This window comes from Castor canadensis, chromosome 19 (assembly GCF_047511655.1).
Source record: "Castor canadensis chromosome 19, mCasCan1.hap1v2, whole genome shotgun sequence".
NCBI classification, from domain to species: Eukaryota; Metazoa; Chordata; class Mammalia; order Rodentia; family Castoridae; genus Castor; species Castor canadensis.
The window spans coordinates 948,904-970,815 of record NC_133404.1 but is presented as its reverse complement, the minus strand read 5'-3'; the positions used below and the strand labels follow the sequence as shown (position 1 = coordinate 970,815).

At 42.7% G+C, this 21,912-nt stretch overlaps 1 protein-coding gene across 5 annotated transcripts in view; it reads right to left on the bottom strand.

Moving 5' to 3' along the window:
* Glce (glucuronic acid epimerase) overlaps positions 1 to 19,412 on the bottom strand; it is a 75,610-nt gene extending 56,198 nt beyond the window's left edge. For 2 of the 5 annotated variants that reach the window (XM_074061774.1, XM_074061776.1), the window contains exon 1: positions 19,210 to 19,412. The gene's annotated coding sequence lies outside the window, so the exon portion shown is untranslated. Of the gene's footprint in view, positions 1 to 16,265; positions 16,303 to 19,209 lie in introns of all 5 variants that reach the window. The other 3 variants (XM_074061775.1, XM_074061773.1, XM_020182182.2) reach the window with 3 other exon arrangements.
* Between the last annotated feature and the right edge of the window lie 2,500 nt (positions 19,413 to 21,912).

Below are 21,912 nucleotides of genomic sequence, written 5' to 3'. Positions count from 1 at the left end.
CGCTGCCCTTGAGAAAAGGATGAGAACAGCCTCCAACTTCTGACCGGAGGTACTTTTCAGACAACGGCACAGGGGAGAGTACTCCCATATGAACCTACCAATAGTGTGAATGCCTGAGTAGTCAGATCCACATCCATCCTTGACAGGTAAAATGCAACTGGAAGAATCACTTTGGAAGATACCCTACCATATGATCCAGAACTTACATTCCTTGGTTTTGACCCAAATGAACTGAAATTTACATCCTTATGCTTATGGCAGCTTTATTTATTATTGTAAAAACTTGGAAGTGACTAAGATGTCCTTTAGTAGGAAGTAAATAAACTGTGGTATATCCAGACAGTGGAGTATGATTCAATGTTAAGGAGAAATAAGCTATTATGCCATGAAAAGACATGGAAGAATCTTTAATGTACATTATTAAGTGAAAGAAGCAAATCTGAAAATGCTACATTCTGTGTCAAATATGTGACATTTTAGGAAAGACAAAGTTAGGGATAGAGTGACAAGATCAGTGGTTGCAGGGTCGGGGAAGGGAGGATTTTTAGGACTATAGAACTATTCTATGTGGTATTATAATGGGTATGTTATTATATATTTGTCAAAGCCCAGAAAATGTACATCTAATGTATCCATCATACCTGCAAACCACATAAAGATCTGTAATTTACAATCTACTCCTTGGCTGGTTTCTTCAAAAACAGCTTTAACCAAAACAAAAAAAGAGCAAGGCAAAAATAAACAAGCAAAAAAAATTCTAAGGAATACTTAAAAAGAAGCTATGGGGATACACTAATTAAACAGCTGGTCAGTGGTAAAACTTCTTTCCTTTATTTATCATCTAATTTCCCAAAACAAGCAGCTCATGTCTTCTCTTCCACTAACATACCTTAGACGCTCAACATCTAAGATGAAATAGGAACCAATATATCCCACGTTACTCAGGTTTCCTTCCTTTAACTGCCTATTCTTTAATTGGTGTAATAAGGCAATTTAAATTGTGTGCTACCCTAGGTATTTCAGATGTTTTCACATGGGTTGATTAAGTCCAATAAAAACAAGTTGTAAGGAGGTAGATAGTCCTCTCCAGCCGACACAGAGAAAAGGCAGGCCTAGAGATGACAGGAGCTGCCTATAATCACACACTGTTGGAAAGCAGTGGTGCTAGAATTAATTAGGCTTACTTTCTACTTCACCATGTGCTTCAGGCGACTTCTAACAGAGGTGGAAGTCACATCACTAAAGCCTCTACGAATAGTAGCTAAGTTGATTACCTGGAGGCGGAAGAGGCTGGGAATTTGGGTTATAAGAAAGTACAAATTCAAATTTGCCTTCCATCTCGAGGCTTTCACTACTCTACCATTTTTCTCTTTCAGAAAGGAATGCTTAATAATTGTTGTATTGTTTTACATAATAGAAAGCTGTGAAATGACAATTAAACCAATAAAACATAAACATATTGTGACTCATGAGAACATTAACAGAAAGACAATGGGTTAAACAACTGCAGGGCACTGGGATACAACCAAGGCAGATATTGTGACTGTCATCTTCAACATTCATTCCATAACAGAGTGACAACAACTTGTAGGACTGACTTTAACTCAAGGGTGTGCCTATTCTCACTGCCAGAACTGATTCAGAAATGAGGAAGAACCACAGTAGTGAGATATGAGAAGAGATCTGCTGGTGGCTTCTGGTCATTTGTCCTTTTTCTTAGGAGGAAGCCAGCCCTTTTCATCCTTGCAGAAGACATGGTTCCTTCCTGGCAGTCATCATACAACAAAAAGAGAATCCCACCTTAGTCAGAAACCACCCTCTGCAAAGCAGAGAAGAACCTGAATCCCTGGTGTCTTCCTTAAGGCACTGACTCACTGATCAATCCGGAAGCCTTCTGGTCCTATCTACCTCCAGTTATGTTAAGTTGATAAATTTCCCTATTATGTAAGGCTGTTTGAATTGGGCTTTTAGAAAGTATTAAGTATTAGATACTTAAAGTTCAAACAGTCTAAATTGAAAGGTACCTATGAACCAAAATGCCTTCTTGGATATTAAAAATATAAGAATCTATTCATTTGGTAAATAATTTGAATGTAGTAATATGAAATAGATGACAGAAGCCACAGAACAAACTTCAGGAAGGAAATAGAGCACATATAGCTTATTTCTTATAATTGGTATTTTTGTCTGGTTTGGGTATCCCTGGAAGACGTGGAGAGGTGTGGTTCAAGCGCTGCATGGCCAGAGCTACACTGAATTGAAGGGGTAACTGGAACCTGAAACAAAAATCATTATTAATGCTCCAGATGAGTCCTGGGAAATACTAAACCAGGCTCTGCTAATCTTGGTCTTGGAAAGGACATTCATTTTGTAGGAAAAATTTCGGGCTGATGAAATACAGAAAATGCTTATAAATTCAGGGTGATACTAAAAGGAGTAAGTCTGCTAAGGTATCAGACAGGGAAGAAAAAACCTTTAATTCCCAACTGCACCAGAGTTGCTGCTACTCTCCAACATCAACTAGTACCTTCTCTGGCTCTATGCAGATGCACCCTGCTTTCCATGCAGCCTTCTCACGTGTCATGGGTTCTCTCCAAGTCCTCATACTATAGGGCCTGCAGGTAGAGTGGGCAGCTCACCCAGACCACTTTTCCTCACTCTTTCCGAACACATCTAACCCAGAATCTGTCAGACCCTAACCACTCATGCCTCTCCTTGTTGCAGTTACCTGTCACACTCCATGTCTTGCAGACTTTAGCTGCTTGCTCATTATACCACCTCCAACATCACTGTCCCCGGGCTTGGGCATCTCAGTATGGACACAGACAACCTTTGCTGATCAGTTACTGAAATCCTCCCTTCCAGTGATCTTAACCTTAGCCCCACGCTCATGGTCAAACCTGAGGCCTTCTAGTTTTAATAAATGTAACCCTCCAAAATACCGCTTTCCAGCATCACACTGACTACCTGTTCACTCCTCTAACAGCTTAACTCCAACAACTTTAATCCAATAGATCTACAGCCCACTAATTTTTAACATTTAACTCATTTTTGGTTTTGAGACAGGGTCTTGCTACATAGCCCAGGCTGGCCTTGATCTCATCACCCTCCTGCCCCAGCCTCCTGAGGGCTGGAATTACTGGCGTGCATGCCTAGCTTACAGTACACTAAAATGAGTCTTTTACTTCCTTTCCTCAATCCCCTTCTTATACAAGTTAAATCCCTATTCGGTCATTTAATCACTCCCTGCACAAAACCTTAACTAGCTGTCTTCTCTCATACTCTGTCAATCTTCCTTGGAAAATGTGGTACTAAGCCAATCTTCTGCCTGTTCCATGTTGGTACCTACATATCTCAATGTGGCTGGAGGGAGACACGCACACACACGTGCGCATGTGCGCGTCTGATCGCTGACTTCTCGTTTTCCTGATTCATTTACTCTGCCACTCTCCTACATGACTCATAGTTTTTGCTCCTCAATCTTTTATCGCCTTCCCTCACATTCTCATTTTCATCTGCTGACCTTGTTTCCTATTTAACTGAGGAAAACAGAAGCAATACAAACATCCACATCTCTCACAACAGAGCCATCCATCAACTGTATCTGTGCCCAGTTCTCTGACTTCTCTCTCACTAGTGGGAACACTTTCTGCTCCATGCAGATCCTAATCTTACACCTGTGCATTACGTATGCTCACCACCATGCGCTCTCTCTCTCTCTCACTCACACTATTTTTTTGTGTGTGGTACTGGGGTTTGAAATCTCTTACTCCTCATCACATGTTCCTCCTCTTACTCAGTCTCCTATTAAAAAAGACACCTCTTCTGAACATCTCGTTTCTCCTCTTCCTTCTTCAGCAAATTTCTCAGAATGATTCTTTCTGCCTTGCCCATCTCCAGCTTCTCTCTTCCCTTTCCCCTGAATCCATTCCAATAAGGCATTCCCCACTGCTCCATCAAGCCTGCGCTTCCCGGAATACTAACAAGCTCCACCCAGCTAAGTATCACACACCATTACCAGACTGTCCCGTAGAAGTACCAGCAGTGCTGGACAGAGGTCAGCGCTCCCTCCTTCTTCAAACACTTCCTTCACTTGCCTTCCACAACTCCTCTTGCCTCAACTGCTTTCTCCTATGTTTCCTCTGCTGGTTCCTCAGCCCCTAACCTTTAAACATTGTTATGCCTCTAATCTGTCTGGGGACCTCACCCCTCTACTTACATCCTCGGTGAGGTCATCTAATCTGATTTCTTTAAATATCATCTATACATAATCCCCAAGCCTAAAACTAGCCCATTCTTTTTCTTAGACGTCTATGTTCAGACACTTAGAAGTCTTTTCAATTAAATACCTAGTATTTATCTCAATTTTATCTTCTTAAAAACTTCTCCAAATCTTTTCGTTGTTTTACCCATCCCAGCAAATGGGTGACCCTGCCCTTCTGTAACGTTCAGGCCAAAAGCTACTGTCATCCTTAACCTCCCTCCTTCCCTCACTTTCTCCCTCGTCAACAAGTCCTGTTGGCCTTGAAAATATCAACTACTGACTCCCTCTGCCGCTTGGTCTGTTATCGCTCTACCTGGATTACTGCTGTGGCTTTGTGTGTGGGTTCATGCTTCCGCTCTTGCTCTCTTTTGGTCTGTTCTCAGCATGATTGCCAGAATGGTTCTTTATGAGTATGCCCAATTACATCAGATGCTGTTCAAACTCACCCAATGTCTTCCTATCACCCACATCACTTAGACTGATAGCTGAAGTCCTTAAATAGACCTTATGAGATCCTGCTTGACCTAACCACCACCCATCCACTACCATCATCCTTCTGACTTCATACTCCATTACTGTCCTTTGCTCCACTCCAACGACAGGTGTCTTCCAAGCTAACTACCTCAGGCATGCTCTAGCCTCAGGGTCTTGGCACTCGACCGTCCCTGGGCCTGTAGTCTGCCCACCCGATCCACTTCACGTTATCTCAAAGTCACCTCTTCAGTGTACCTTTCTGCCTATTCTCTAAAGTATGCCTCCTCCTGCACTCTACTCCCCTTCCTCTGTTATTTTCCCCTTTATCACTTATCTTTTTATTGTCCACCTAAAACTTAAGTTTTATGAGGATAGGGAGTTTTGACCATCTTGTTCACTGATGTATTTCCAGATCCTAGAGCAGTGACTGGCATAAAATACTCATGCAAATACTTGATGAATGAATGAAATCCCAGCCCTCCTTCAAAGATGATGTAAAATGACGCACAGTATGAAGCCGACACGTTTGTTCTTAGTTCTCTCACTCCACATGTGTGGTTAGGCAGGATCAGCACAGAACCAGTTTGCCTAATAACCACACTCATGTTCTGTCCATGGAGATTTCTCTCATCCCTCTTTTCTAATCTTTGGTCCTTGGATCTCTTAAAGCAATTACTACTCCCTGCCTCTTCGGCATTTGTCATGTGCATATTTAGATGTGTCCCTCAAAGCTCATGTGTTAGAAACTGAATCCCCAGTGCAACAGGGCTGAGAGGCAGAACCTTGAGGTGGTGACGAGGCTATGAAGGCTCTGTCCTGCAGGGATTAAAGCTGTGATTGCTGGAGAAGGCTCCTGATAAAAGGAGAATCTTCTCTCCTCTCACCCAACGTGCTTCTGCCCTTCCACCACAGCACAATGCAGCAAGAAGGCCCTGGCCATGTGCAGCTCCAGAACTGTGAGAAAAAAAGTCCAGTCACTACAAATTGTGCAGTCTCAAATATTCTGTTATAGCAACATAAAGTGGACTAAGATACCACATACTGTACTTTGTGCAGGGTTGCTGACGTATCTATTATCTCCCCAATAAGACTACATGCTTTTTAAGGCCACGGGTTTAGGTTGATGAATATGACTATAAAAGAATGGCCTAGAGACTTTTGTGATGAGATAGTTCTGTATCTTGATTGTAGGAGTGATTACATAAATCTTCATGAGATAAAGTTATAAAAGTTATAAAGTTATAAAAGACTATAATCTGAGTACATTTCAGATTTTATATGGTGAAATCAGAAAACGCCATGTCAATGTCAATTTCATGGTTTGACACTGTAATAGGCTGATATAATGTTATATAGCAGAGAGGGCAAGAGGGACCCCTCTGTGTTAGGAAAAACGCTGCTCACAAAGAAAGCTCACGAGAAAAGTCTCATGCCCAACAGCAAAGTTTAATGGCAGGCTCGAACTGCCAGGCTGGCTGGGGAAAGATGGCACAGCAGCGATTTTGGGCCAGGCGTGGCTTTTACAGAAAGGGGCTGGTAAGGAAGTGAGCGCATGAGCGGTAGTCTCTGGTGGGGTGGGGCCGTCTTAAGAGCACTGGAATTTCTGTTAAGGGCGAAGCTGTCCTTGGAAGTTTCTCAAGTGAGGTCTGAAGATAAAATGGCTGCCGATTTATAAATGGCGACATTATTGTTCTATCACTATGTATCCACTTTTCAACTTCCCAAGAATCTTTACCTACTTAAAAATTTTAAAAAACTTTAATACACCCTTGACCAAAGAAACAACAAAGCAGTATAAAAGTATGCACAACCAAAATTCGACAACCCTAGTCCTTTTTTCCCAGTCCTCCAGAGACAACTAAAAGTCTTTTTCTCATGTATCCTTCCAGAAAAAAATCTACACTTATCAAAAGTATATGTCTATTACTGTGTGCATCTGTAAAAAAACACACACATGTACACACTTGTTAACAGTAATGTCAGCTCCCTGAGGTATCTTAAAGATGAGCTCATGTATCAGTGTTGTGTGACATCCCATCCTTTTCTAACCAGACACAGTAAAAGTCTCACAGTTTGAGTAATATAACAAATACTATAGTGAGCAAAGAAAAACTCTTTTGAAATGACTGAGTCAAAAAGTATGAACATTTATTATTTTTCATATGAGAAGTCAACACTTTCTCCAAAGAGGCTACACAACTTTACATTCCTGCCTACAGGATATACCCTTGCCATTAGTGTGTGATAATGAACATTTGTATGCATGTTTGCAGTACTGGGGTTTGAACTCAGGGCCTGGCATTTGCTAAGCAGGCACTATACCACTTGAGGCACGCCCCTAGCACTTTTTGCTTTTAGGTATTTTTCAGATAGGGGCTTGCATTTTTACCAGGACCACTCTAGGACCACAAGCCTCCTACCTATGGCCTTCCATGTAGCTGTGATCATAGGCACACACTACCACATCAAGCTATTTATTGAGATGGGGTCTTGTGTTTTGTCCAAGAGAGCCTGGAACCTCAGTCCTTCTGATCTCTGCCTCCAAAGCAGCTAGAATTATATGCATGAATTCTTGTGCCTGGCATTACTGAACTTTTTATTCTTAACAATTTGTCAAATGAAAAATACTGCCTTGTTTAAATTTGCATTTTACTTTCTTAGAGCACTTCCTGTGTGCCAAGTATATGTTCACGTATATTAACTCATTTAATTCTTGTAACAATCCTTTGAGGCAGGTATTATTATTCCAATTTTACTGGTGAGAATTAAGGAACGAACCAGTTAAATAACTTGATATTTAAGATGACACTGGAAAAAATGGACAAACCCAAGCAGTGTGGATCCAGAGGTCTAAATATTAAACAATGTCAAGGTTTTTAATTAACTTTCCAGGAATCTTTCTTATGTTTAAGGAGATTTGTGTTTATTTTGGTTTGAGCTGCATGTTTATGTCCTCTATCAATTTTTCTGCTGTTTTATTTTTTTACTCTTAGTTATAAGCTTTCTCTGTGTATTTAGGATAATTGCCCTTTAAAACAAATGTTATGTTAAAACATACACTAACCATGTGATTCAGCCATTCTACTCCCAAGTATGGTTCTAAGAGAAATGAAAATATATGTCCATAACAAGACTTATACTAATATTCATAGTAAGTTTATTTGCAAATAAAATTGTAAGTAACCCAGTGTTTATGAACAACAAATGATAAACGAATTTTGGTGTGGCAGTTTATGCTTACTATTTAGCAATGCCAAAAGAATGAACCACCAGGCGTGGTAGCACCCCTGAAATTCCAGTACTCAGGAGGCTGAGGCAGGCCATTGAGAGCTCAAGGCCAGTTTGGGCTACAGAGTGAGACTTTGTCCCAAAAACAAACAGGCAACACTAAAATGAATTACTGACACATACGAAAATAGAGAATTTTAAGATAATAATGCAGAGTGAAAGGAGTCAGGCCCCTGCCACCAGATAAAGCATGAGCCCACCCATATAAAACTCTAGGAAATGCAAACACACTCTAGAGACACAGGTGTCAGTGTCCACCTTGACGGGGGCACAGGCATGACGGGGGAGAAGGGAAAGGCTACAAAGGGTCCTGAAGAAACTTCTGGAGCTGACAGGCATGTTTTCATCTTGAATGTACAGTACTGTTGCAGGGTACCCACGGCAAACCTTATTAAACTGCGTACTTTAAATGAACGTACAGTACTGTTGCAGGGTACCCACGGCAAACCTTATTAAACTGTGTACTTTAAATGTGTGCAGCTTACTGCACGTCAGTTATGCCTTAATGAAGCTATTTTTAAAAATAAACAGGTAGACTCACAAGATACTCTACTATTGTTTTAGAAAATATCAAAAAACAGTGGTGCTTCCTGTCTGACCTGGTTTGTATTTATCATACACAGCACAAACAAATGTGAAATAGTGTTACTGTTTCAGCTTTGAAACAAACATCTTCCACTTCTTTTCAATGCTACATTCAATTTGACAACGAATATCCTGATTCTAAACTGAATCTCAGAAAACAACTTTTCTATCACAAATAGAATCAGACAAAACAGAAACAAATTTAACACAGAGCCTGAGACTACAATCACCATTCATTATTCAATTTTCAAATTCTTGGGTGCAGGGAAACAGCTTCAGTCATTCCTTCATTTATTCACTAACAAGCATTTGGAGTCTGCTGCACACTAGACACTGGTAAATGCTGGGAATAAAGTAATAAGCAACACAATTCTGTGACGATAAAGACAATTTCAGAGTCTACCGAGTGCCACTGACTGACTTTAGGATAAGTTAAAGATATGAGCATGTACTTAAAGTTACGCAAAATATTTTTATTTCTGTTATGCTGAGTACCATGAAGGAGTTTGGAAGAGAACTTGTAGAGCACACCAGCACTTAGCCTGCTTCAAGCTGCAGCCAGAATCACCTCCCATGCCAGAATGACTCGGCTATCCTCACCCACACGTTGTTTGAGGATGTAGCATCTGCTTCTGAATAAGAGCAAATGAACGCAGCAATACAGACCTTAGTACAGGACATTCACTGTCCTACTTGTTCTAGTCAAGGGTTCTAAGGTTAAGTGGAGTAGTTTCACACATTTCCTGAGTAGCTTCAGAAACTTTATAATTTTTCTTTTTGGCAGTGCTGGGGTTTGACCACCACTTGAGCCATGTCACCCAGCCCTTTTTTGCTTTAGTTATTTTTCAGGTAGGGTCTCACATGTTTGCCCAGGCCAGCCTCAGACCGGAATCCTCCTACCTATGCCTCCTGAACAGCTGGGATCTCAGGATGCATATGTCAGCATGCCCAGCTTATTTGCTGACAGGGGGTCTTGCGAACTTTCTGCTGGGCTGGTCTCGAACTTCTACCCTCCAGATCTCTACCTCCTGGAAACTGTGATTATAAGTGTAAGCCATGCACCTGGCCAGAAGTTTTATTTTTATGAATTTAAACAGTAACTGAGAGCAGCAATTTACATTGCAGATGGTCCTCAGGAGCAGCAGCCTGTTATTATCCCAGAGGGGTTCAGCTCCACCTGAAGAAGGCAAGAGCTCTGATGTGCCCTGTCCTGTGTCCCCCGAGTGAAAACCAGTCAAAACACAAGATGACAGACTGGCTTGATTTGAAGACTGGTTAAGTGACAACCACCCACTGTGTGTGACAAAGATTTTATGTGGAGAACAGGGAAAATGAAGCTGATGACAGTAAGTAATTGACTTCCAGCTCAATTAGGCCCAAGTTTTCAGACACGCAAGTATTTTAAAATAATTTTTCCACTAATAAGGTAAGTACACTACTGGCAAAGCTCATTTACTCAAATGTATCTCCTGAGTTTTTCTGTATTTCTTGTAAGACATTTCATTTGAAGCAAGCATTTTAAAATTATCTGCCACTTTTAAGGGCATAGCATAGGCACAGAAAAACAACTAAAAGGAAGCTTTAAAATCTGAGAGGCATGGTATTAAGAATGTAGGATAAGTAAAAACTGTTTCTTTATTCTTATTTTTCCATGTTTAAATGATGACTGCTATTTATAAATTTTGTAATACATTAGCTATAAAGAGGTAAAGTACAAGTTAAACATACAGAGTTCTTCATGGGCTTTTTAAACGATACTGAGTGTTTTGATATTAATTTTTTTTTTTTGCAGTGCTACATCCCCAGCCTGTAATTTTTAAATTCATTAAATAGTTTTCAAGCCCCAGGGAAGGTGCCCTCGAGGGGCTTATAATACTGTTGATTTAAAAAACAAAAAACCTTGCCTATTCTAAACAATTGAGAACAGTATACAATATAGTACTACCAAAACCCAACCTGCTAGGGAAGAATGAGGAGCCTGGGTACCTTAAGACATGGATGAGGGAAGTTCTGAAGATGAGACTTTAGGCAGGTGTAAAGAAAGGGAGCATTCTCAGGACAAAAAATATGCAGGTCACAAGGGCCAAACAAGCTTCTGGGTTGTTTCAGGGATGGTGAATAAAATAGCTTACTGTTTCACTTTGGATTTAAACAACTGAGTCATTTAGAAGTCAACCTTTGGTTTAGGTTTTGACAGTAACAACTTTGGCAAAAATGCAGAAGGGACAGACATGTAAGTATTTGAATTGAATGATACTTAGGTCATCACATTTAAAAGCAACTTCAAATAGTTTGTGACGTTTCTAAAAGAAGACTAACATCTTGTTTCCTTTAAAACTAAAACTTCTTTTGTTAAATCATCTGTTATTTCATATTCTAATTTTAGAGACTGACAATCAAGTTTTCATTCTATGAAGCCAGAAGGTGTTAAGAATGACATTAGTGTCCAAGAGAAAGATTTGCCAGTTAGAATTATAATGAAGAAATTTTAAAAAGGTTGCAGTAAAGTCCTTCAGAGCACAGTTTGATTAAAGCCTGCTTCGCACATGCTTTCACGTGGAACAGACAACTTTCATTTCAGTCCCCAGGAAAGCCTTCAGGGACCTTCATCCACTGCTCCTAGTCCTGTCCTCTGGGGATGCGAGGGAGCTTTAGTCCTGTAGCCACTCCTGCATGTGCCACCCAGGTTCTTGGTCTGAGAAGCAACAGCAGACCCCACTGAAGTCTTCATCCTCCAGACGAAGCACACAGAAACGTTTCAGTTACTTCTCAAGCATCTCTTTCAAGACAGCATCCTAGCGTCCTCTGAATAATGTTTATCAGTGTCCTCCTTAAAATGTGGCAAACAGAATGCAGAGTAGAGAATAATCAACCGTGTTTTGGACAACATGCTTCAAAATAATGTAGCTTGAACAGGTGTTAGTTTTGGGAGCAGTTAAAATAAACCAAAGGATCAAATCTGAAGCACACCCAGGCGGGGTCACCCCTCTGCTTTAACAAAAATAAAAACAAACAAAAAATATAAGTCGCTGTTAGCCCTTCCAAGCCTCCCACTCTGTATCTGTGCAGACTTTTTAAAGATCTTTGGTTACACACCATGAAGTCATCTTCAGTAAACAAAAGTCATCCCTCAAAATTTTACTTTCGGCGATAGGAGCCTTAAAAAAAAAAAAAAACTATCCCAAAAGCAAGTATCTTTTCCCTCAACCACTGTGTCTGCAGACTTCTATGAAAAGCTGTGACTCTTATTGCTCAAAAGCCACTCAGCAGTCACACCCAAGCCAAGTTTAAAAAGATCTTTGATGGATGACACAAATAACCACTATACCATTAACATAAAATTCCTTTTAAAAATATATGCTTTAAGTATGTTTATATTGAGGCTGATTAGTTTTTAAATTAGGCAAATTAAGAGTTTAAGAAAATGATGAATTTTATTTGCAATTTCACAGGCTCAGACTTTTGATGTTAAGCAACAAAATCATGAAAATTCTTCTAATACTTTAGCTGCCATGCCAAGAAATATTAAAATGTTTAAGAATATCAGCTCTTTCCCTTAAATGTTCTTCTAAATACCTCCAGATAGCTTTTGTTCCTTAAAGAGTTTCTTTCGGGTATCAACTATCTAACTTTCAAAAACTTGGCTTTCCTTCTTAGAATCAGTACTATAAACAGAAGTGCTATTGTCAAAGAATTGATTCAATAATAAAAAGAGCTAAGGCCACTTGCCTTATAGAAAATTACTGCCAAGTGCTGCCAGGCCTGCTTTTCTTCCTTCTGGGCCAGTAGCCAGATACTAATCATTTTTAGACCCTTTCTAATTTTTAGTACACAATTAGGTACACGATACCACATCCAAACCGACAATATTGTAATCCATAATTCATCTCATGTTTTGGCACACATACATACATATTCTACACACACAGAGATACACACTTACACATACATACATATATAATTAATCCTCCATATCTATCAGTTCCACATTTGTGGGTTCAGCCAACCAAGGGCTGAAAATATTTGGGGGGAAAACTGTGTCTGCATCAAACATGAACAGACGTTTTTTTCCTAATCATGACTTCCTGAACAGAGTATAACAGCGACATTCTACTAGGCATCAGAAGCAATCCTGAGGTGAGGTAAAGCTCCAAGACAATGTCTGCATGTCACAGGCAGCTACCACGCCATTTTACGTAGAGAACACGCATTATTGGGTTCTGGTATCTGTGGGGGGGTCCAGAAGCAATCCCTCAGGTGTTTCATGAGGAAGGACACATAAGAAACTGGTTACAGTGGGGCACTGGGGACTACTGTTTAGGTCTCTGAAGTGTTTTCGCACAACCATTCAAAACTTTTACTTACTAAAAGGGAAAAACTACAATAGTGTAACATTAATTCTAGTTAAAATATCATTTACAAGACAACACATGAGGCATTCGTTTAAAAATCTTCATAAATATTTTACCATTTAACTTTTTTCAATTAAAAATGCTCAATTTAATTGGCAACCAAAGAAAAACAAATTAAAGATCTTTTGCTTATCAAATTAGAAAGGCTTCGAAAAGAAATCCTCAATAGTGGCTTATGAGCCGCATCTTTCTGCGAGCCCCATTGGAGAGCTGGCGTCTTACCTAACCAGTTGGTCAGGGCCTAGGGGCAAGACAGAAGCAGCAAATCCTCCCTCCGTGTAGACTACCAGATGGACAAAGAGGAGACCCTGCTGATAGCGCTCTGGGGGACCTGTTTCAAGCACCATAGTGTCAGTCCAGAGACTCACACACAGCTCTTGCAGTGCAGGACCATGTGCATGTGTGTACTCTGTGTTGTGTGTGTGTGTGTGTGTGTGTGTGTGTGTGTGCAACTCCTAGTATTATTCAAGAAAGTAATTCTTATGCCCACAAAAACATGCACAAAACTGTCCACAGTAGCTTTGTTTGTAAGAGCTAAAAAGTGGAAACAGCCCAAATATCTATCAACAGTAGAACAGGTAACTACACCATGCAATGGGTTAATATATAGTAATGAACAATAAGCTACTGCTAACTCAAAAAAAGAAAAGAACCATGGGTGAACCTCACAGACACCATGTTGAACACAGGTAACCAGACGCAAAAAGAGTGACTCGATTCTGCTTAGGAATAAGCACTGCTAAGCTAGAGTAATAGAGATCACAACAGCAGCTACCTTTGGGAAGAACTGACTAAGAAAGCACAGGGCACAGGGGCGTTTTCTAAGGCCTAGAAACCTCTAAGGCCTGTAACTTTAAAAAATTATTGTATTATTTTCGGCAGTACTGGGATTTGAACTCAGGGCAAGTACACTACCAGCTAAGCCACACCTCCAGCCTGTTTTGCTTTTTCAGTTGTTTTTCAGATAGGGTATCACACTTTTACTCAGAGCTGGCACTGGACAGATTCTCTTCCCTCTGCCTCCAACGTAACTGGGATTACGTGCATGTACTACTACGTTCAGCTTATTCTTTGAGATAGGGTCTTGCTTTTTTCCCAGGCTGTTCTTGAACCTTAATCCTCCTACTTTATCCTCCCAAGTGGCTTAGATTACAGGCCCAAGCCACCATGCCCTGTCAAAATGTTCTATACCTTGATCTGGTTGGTGGTAGCATGTTTACATGTGTAAAAATTCATTAAGCTGGACATAAGAATTCATTTCTGGGCTAACAAGGAGTTAACTTCACTCAAACACACACGCTCACACCAGCTCTCTTCAGGGAAGTGATGAGATTTTACGCTTTTGTGCATATGAATTGGCCTATGATTGGCGCCTAAATGATTGTTGGTAAGACTGGTGTTAATAACTCGAAGGGCATAAAGATTAGTAAACTGTGGATAGATTTTAAAAAAGAAAACGGAGGAAGGAGAGAAAACAAGATTAGGAAACCATGCATGCAAAGGCACTGAGGTGCCTCCACACATCAGGATCCAAATTCAGGATTTACTTTGAGCATATGCTTAAGACTCTAAGATCCTCTACACCACTTTTATAAAAGACACTTTAAGCCTTCTTTTTCCTTGGTGGGGGCAATCAGGCATCTAGTATTCTTTTCAAATAATGATGTTTTTTGTTTGATGTGTTTTATTTTCTTGAGACAGGGTCTCACTATGTAGCCCAAGCTATTTTCAAACTCATGATCCTGTGTCTTAGCCTCCCAAGTGCTGAGGTTACATACATGCGCCATCATGGCTGACTCAGATGATGGTTTTAGAATACCAGCCTTGACAACCAGCTTCCAAATCCTGAGCAGTCACTCAACACTCTTGCATATGTCAGTTTCCTTATATGCCAAAGGAATGAGCTGGATAAAATGGTCTGTGAAGTCTACTACATCTCAAATTCTCCACCTGCAGTTTTTCAGGAAGAACTGGATGGTCAACCTTACAACCCACTTCTTCAATTTACAAAATGAGTAAAATACCTGTTAAAAATTTTAAAACTGCATTAAACAGTCTTATTCAGAAAGCAGTATAGTATTATGAAAAAGCATAAATTGTGGAGTCAGCCAGGCCTACTTATAGTCATGGCCTGCTTCTTAGGAGGCCATGACTGAGAGCAAGTTAAGTCAGCATTTGTCTTGTAAATTAAAGGTAACATATGCAAAGACACTAGGAAGTCAACATAAAAAACCCAACACTGGCAACTATCACTTCCCAGGTAAAAAACAGCCAAGGGAAGACTATCAAATCACTATCCAAGATTTGAAATTCCTAAATTCCCTAGTATTCCTCCTAGCAATTTCAGAAAGAGCAATTAGTAGTTGCCTCAAAATTCCACAAGACTTTTCTGCAAGCTTAGCAAAGTAACCCTTAGTTCCTATTGCTGGGAGTCTCACTTCCTAAATATGAGGCTAAGAATTATAGTTCTAGTATCAGTTTGTTGTCATAGAGGCAAAAAAAAAAGTAGATAATTTAGAAACCCTACAATTTCAGGAAAATAAGACAAGTCAGCAATTTGAATCTACTTCATCTCGGACATTATGAAGACATTAGTTTGAGCACTCAAACAGGTAACCAGAGCCAACTACTTGTAAACAAGCAAAAGGGATTCAAATTAGTAAGACAAGCAAATACAAACTATTCTTGAATCCAGGAAGAGACATAATTACTGCAAACTAATGAACTTACAAGAATCATTGCATGATAGCCCAGTGAGGCTGGAAGAGGGAGGAGCACGGGGCACCGGATACTTATAAAGCACTGCGGGAAGTTGTGTTACTGAAGATGTTTACAGCAAGGCAAGAGAAGAAAAGGCATGCCATGCCGAGCAGTGCAGAGAACATAACCAAAGGCTCCTTCAGTAACTGCTTGCAGGAGGACCACCAGAGGGTGAGGTTTGTGCTGGGAAAAGAGGGACCAGCCAGGTGGTGAACGGCTTTGCAGGGACAGCTAAGACTAGACACTGTAAGAGAGGGAGAAGTATGGGCTTTACATAAGCAATCGACAGGCTGTACTGTAAGGAGGGCACTACTGAAAGGCTGGACTCAAGGACTCAGAGATCTCATAGTACCATCAGAGTTAAGTAAGGACACAGTATTACTGTGTAGACATTCTACGACAGAGGCAGGGATTAGAAACAAAAAAACAAAAATAAAAATCCTTTCACAGACAAGTTAAATGATCCAAAGGAAACCACTCACCTTCATGAATGTATATTCTGGAATACTTCCCAGGTATCTTTAAAAAGAAGAGGTTTCTAAAATTAGGTACAATATATAAAAACTATATGGAACTAGTTGTATTTTGAGAACCAGTTACTAACAGTATATACATTTTGTACATATAATATCACAAAGCTGCAACATTAAAAAAAAAAAAAAAAAAACCCAACACAGTGCAATCCTTGGAATTGGAGTTTTCATCGATTATTGACATGGACCTCTTTTGTTTTCTATATGGAAACTGAGGCCTTGAGAAACTAATGAATTATCCAAGGTCACAATGTTAGTAGTACAGTGAGCACTGGAAGTCATGTTTTATGATTTCCTTTCTAGAAACTGCTTTAATATATCACATTTATGATTCCAGAATTCTGAACAATAATTCAAAAGCCACTTTGGTACTATTAGTTTCAGCAGCGTAATAATGAAACTATAAAACTATTTTTATGGATCATACGCCTCACAAGAAAAACCTACCTATTAGATGTGCATATGTCTGACCAAAAAAACCCTCTGAGAACAGTAAGAACACATACCCCTCACCACAAAAACACACCTTATTCTTCTTCAGAGAATCTAAAAATTCTTTTTCAAAAATCAGGAAACAATTCATTGTGAAAGAACAGATAAAACTAGAAACCTTTATGTAATTAAATGTTCACTATCTTTAACGCTGCACTTAGAGCCATGTTTTTTATTTTGTTGTCTCTCCACCTCACCTTGCATTGCCATAATTTTTTGGATACTTGAAATACCTTTTCCCTCATCAGTACAAGCACGTAGATGTGAAAATGACAAAAGGCTTATAAATAACGCACATTCCACAAATCTTCAGTGTTCAAACATCTTCATTTTTGGACTTCTCTAGTATGCACTTGTGTGATGTCTGCTCATTGAAATAAAGTTATGTAACACAAAAGAAAAAAATCAAACAGTTGCCTACCATGCCTCTGCAATTCCCTGGAAGACGCCTCCAAAAGTGGATGTGCACCTTTACAGACCTTCTTATGCTTATATATGCAGAAGCTCCCTGAGTCAACACTCCTGAGACCCAACTCTACTGATCGTGATTGCCTTTCATAATAATTCAAAAGGTAGCACACTACTCTGGTTATCAGAACAGATGTCAATTACATTACCATTCAAGGGTTACAAACAATACAGCCAACTCCCAAGTACCTGTGTATTTCTTCCTTAGCAGCATCACAGCTTGCTTATTTGCTGTCTTACTCTCCCCCCTCATGTACGATAATGACTACTCCAATGTCATGATACCTAGCAGATAATCAAAAATGTTTGTTGACTGATCAGTTTATACTTAACTTAGAAATCATGAAAGCTCTTAAAGAAGTTTCTGAAATCTACTTACTTTGTCACTTCAAAAATAGGAAAGAAGAGATCTACCAATCAATATTTTGACTTGAGCAATAAAAACCTATCTTTAAGCTCCCTTTTTCCTGTTTTTTTTAAATGACTGAAAAATCAAATGAATTATCATTAAAAAAAGAAAAACAAACTGTAAAGACTGAGGCAAGGAAAATGCTTTGACCTACCCCCAGTGCCTGCTACATTAAGCTCCCTAACCAGAATTATTCACAAACGCAGAATTTCTGACAGACCTATTTAAAACCACATACACATACATACAGGCGATTTTAATTCAATTCCACCTAAGTCTGGGCGAATCACCAAGAGCTCTGCAAGATCGCGATCCAGGGCTAACCACACCTTTACAATGGAACAGACAAACAGCATTCCTAGAACGTTTTATTAGCCATCCTTGCCAGCCTGCAAACGCCACTTTTGCAGAGATCTAGCTTTGGGACTTCAAATTCCAAGGTGTTCGGTGGTTCTTTTGGTTGTTTTTTTTTTTCCAGCTGAACTTGAAGTTGTCCACAAATGCTTCTCAAAGGACAGGGAAGCCAGAACTCACTTCCCAGCACCACCCGACTGCCTAAGGCTCAGACCAGACTTGGGGACCACGCTAATAACCCAGGACCGGCAGGGCCGCCAGAGGCCACTCCCCCACCAGACCCTACAGACCCCACGGAGCGGGACCAGGGCGCCCCCTCGAGGATCGGGGCGGAACCCCCCCCCCACCAGACCCTACAGACCCTACGGCGCCCTGCCCGCCCACGGAGCGGGACCAGGGCGCCCCTCGAGGATCGGGGCGGAACCCCCCCCCACCAGACCCTACAGACCCTACGGCGCCCTGCCCGCCCACGGAGCGGGACCAGGGCGCCCCTCGAGGATCGGGGCGGAACCCCCCCCACCAGACCCTACAGACCCTACGGCGCCCGAGGATCGGGGCGGACCCCCCCCCCCCAGCCCACCGGGGCTGAGCTCAGGCTCACATCACCTGCACAGCAAGCCCAGACCCAAGGCGCTCGGGGATGGGAGCGGCCACGGCCAGATCCAAAGCGCCCCGAAAGCCGGCGGACCCTGACCAGTCACCGCCCCCTCCGGACACCCCGACTCGGACGCGGGACCCCGCCATACACCTCCCGCCCCCACCGACCCGACCAGGGGACCCCCCCCGCCCTCACCCCGGAACCCCGCCACTGTCGCTTCGCCCCGGGAATGCGGCACAGACGCCCACCCCCGCGCGTGGACCCCCGGACCCACTGACGCGCTGGGGAATCCGGAACGCTGGCCCCGAAGCGCCCCGGTCAACGGTCCTCGAGCCCCCCAAGCCCCCCACTGCACCCCACGGGCTCTCGGGACCCCGAAGACCCGGGACCTCCGTGCGCCTCCCCCCCACCCTCAGCCTGAAGAGCCCCGGGTCACCGCTCAAGCCGCCCCGCCGCTGCCGCCGCCCGGGATCCCACGCAGCCCGCCTCGCCTCGCCCCGCGAAGCCGCGCGCCCTCGGGCAGCGCCGCGCAGCCCGGGAGCCGCCCCCGCCAGGAGCGCCGGGCTTCCCACCTGAGCGGCGTCGGAGGGCAGGAGGACCGGAGCCCTGAGCAAGAGAAGCAGGCGCGGACGAGTGGCCGGCCAGGCCTGCGCTGGCCGCCGCGGGTCCAGCTTCGTGAGGGCGCGCTGGCGTGAGGAGAGCCCGCCGGCTCCGCGCGCTGCCTGAAGACCGAGCCGCTGCCGTGCCCGCTGCTCTTCCCGCGAGATCCCAGCCACGGCGAGGGGCGGGGCCACGGCAGTGGCTCGTCGACTGACAGCGCTGGCAGCCTGTCGGCGGTGGCGGAGGAGGCGGGTCTCGGAGCCCACTGTGGCCAATCGTAAAAGAGGAAAGTGACTCGCCCCGCCCTTCGTCAATAAACCGCGGGCAAAGGTGCTGTTGACTTGAAGTAGTGCGCGGCGATGGACGCCTGCTGCGAGGTGCCCCGGTTGACGTTGCTAGGTTAGGGTTTGTTCCTGCTCGGCCGCCGTAGGTCCACTCCATTTGGGGAATGGAGTAAACTGAGGCGCTGATACCTTGGGTTGCAGCGTGACCTGAAGTGTGCAGGGAATTCCCATCTTCCGGGTTGGAGGCGGACCCGCCCAGGTTACCCGCCTCGGCACATTGGTTGAGTACCGATCTCGCCTTTCCCCCTTTTCGGCCTCTCCTCCCTCTCCACCTCGAACGGGGCGACATTGTTACGATGCTCACGTTTTCCAACCCCGGCCCGGGACATCTGGTCTGATCTTCTGATTCCTTCGTGCATTTGTTTCTTCTTAAACCCGTCCACAGAAGTAAAAAGTAAATCTCAACGTGGGTCACCGGTAGAACGAATTCCAAAATCACATGAAAAGCCCTGTTTTCGTAGACCCCGGTGCCCAGTTGGGTTTGGCCCCTGCAGGGCACTAAATAAACGTGAAAGGAATGAATGGAGTCTGTGATATTTAAATATCAGAAAATTGGGCTTTCTTAGCCTTTCAGAACGACAGTCAGTCACTTCATTACTATGCCTGTCCTGTAGCCCTCATTCATCTCCTCTCCCTTGCCCACCCCAGGAAGTGCCCTTTCTCCTGGTCAAGGTTAAGCCTGCACCTGTGCGGTGGATCTCTGCCATGCAGAGATTTTGTTTAATCAGCTTCGGCTGTGATCAATTTCCTTCTCTTAACTCCTTTCTCCCACAAATACACTGTGTCCCCTGTCCTTTGAACTGAACAAAACCTCCCTCCCTTTTCCTCCCACTCAAGCTGCCCTAACACCTTTCTTCTGAGAATCACACTTTGACGTCCTTGTTGTTTGGGGGCACTTTGTCTTCTTAAAAATAAAAAAAATTGAGAGTCACACTTCTTGAGAAACATTAAAATGTATTTGCTCCAGTTCCTCATATCTTATTTTTCCCACTCTGATGTTGCTTTTGTCCACACCATCTGTGGCTCTCTCAGTGGTTACAGAAGACCTCTTTCCTGATGGACAGGTGGTCTATTTCGGGGACGTTTTCTCAATGACCTCTCCCCAACCTATTGACAGTGCTGACTCTTGGTTTAGTACCTGCTGAACTACTTCTGATTCTCTAGGCTACCGGTTTTTTTTTTTTTTTCAGTCTGCTTTCATGGTTGCATATTGATGTCTCCTTATCTTATAGCCACACCTTGTGCATAATAAGAAAAATATCCACACTGTTGCACACTTTCAGCACCACTAATTGGCTGGGAAAAAGCTGTTAGAAGAGTCCAGAGGTAGGAGACAAGGTGGTGAGGCTTGAGGTGGGTGATAAAATAGTAGGTTGGTACATTTAAATGTGGGGCAGAAATGGAAGCCTTTGAAAGAAAAATGATGTGAACCTGAGTACAGGGAAATGTGGGCTGAGTTTGGCTGCCAGTTGGGTAATTTGGTAGATGGATTCCTGCAGAAGAGAAGTAGGAGATAAGATCAGAAAAGAACCAGATAAGCTCGCAGTGGCCCACGCCTGTAATCCTAGCTATTCGAAAGGCAGAGATCAGGAGGATCACTGTTTGCGTCCAGCCCATGTAAAAGTTCACAAGACCCCATCTCAACCAATAGCTGGGCTCCAGCGGTGCCTACCTGTCTGTCATCCCAGCTACACAGGAAGTCTAAATAGAGGGGTCATAGTCCAGGCCAGCCTGGGCACAATCACAAGACCCCACCTAAAAATTTACTAAAGCAAAAAGGGATGGGGTTGTGACTCAGGTAGTAGAGCACCTGCCTAACAAGCAGGAGGCCCTGAAGTCAAACCCCAGTACCTTCAAAAAAAAAAAAAAAGGAACCAAACATTAACAGGCCTTAAATGCCTGACCAACCTGAGTTGACTTGGTTTTGTGTTAAGTGGGGAGTCAGGAACAATCCTAACATCTGTAGAGCCCATAGGAAGTTGTACAGGGAGACCCTCATATCAAATGTCTAAACATTATAAAACAAGTCAACAAACTATGAAATTTTTAAAAACCGTATTCTTTTACCTTGCCAAACATACTTTGATAACAACTTGGGAGCCAGGGATGGATTTAGAACTCTGGGATGGGACTTCTCATCATCCCAGCAGGATGGGAGTTCCTTCTGGAACAAGGCAAGTCAGGGAGGGCTGGTCCCCACACGGAGCCTTTCCCCCTTTACTTCCCATAACCAGTAAGCCCCACGCCGTGAGATACTCTCGCTTCCGTGAACACGGGAGTCCGCCTGTGCAAGCTCTTTCCCACTTCTCCCCCTCTGAAATAGTAACTTCA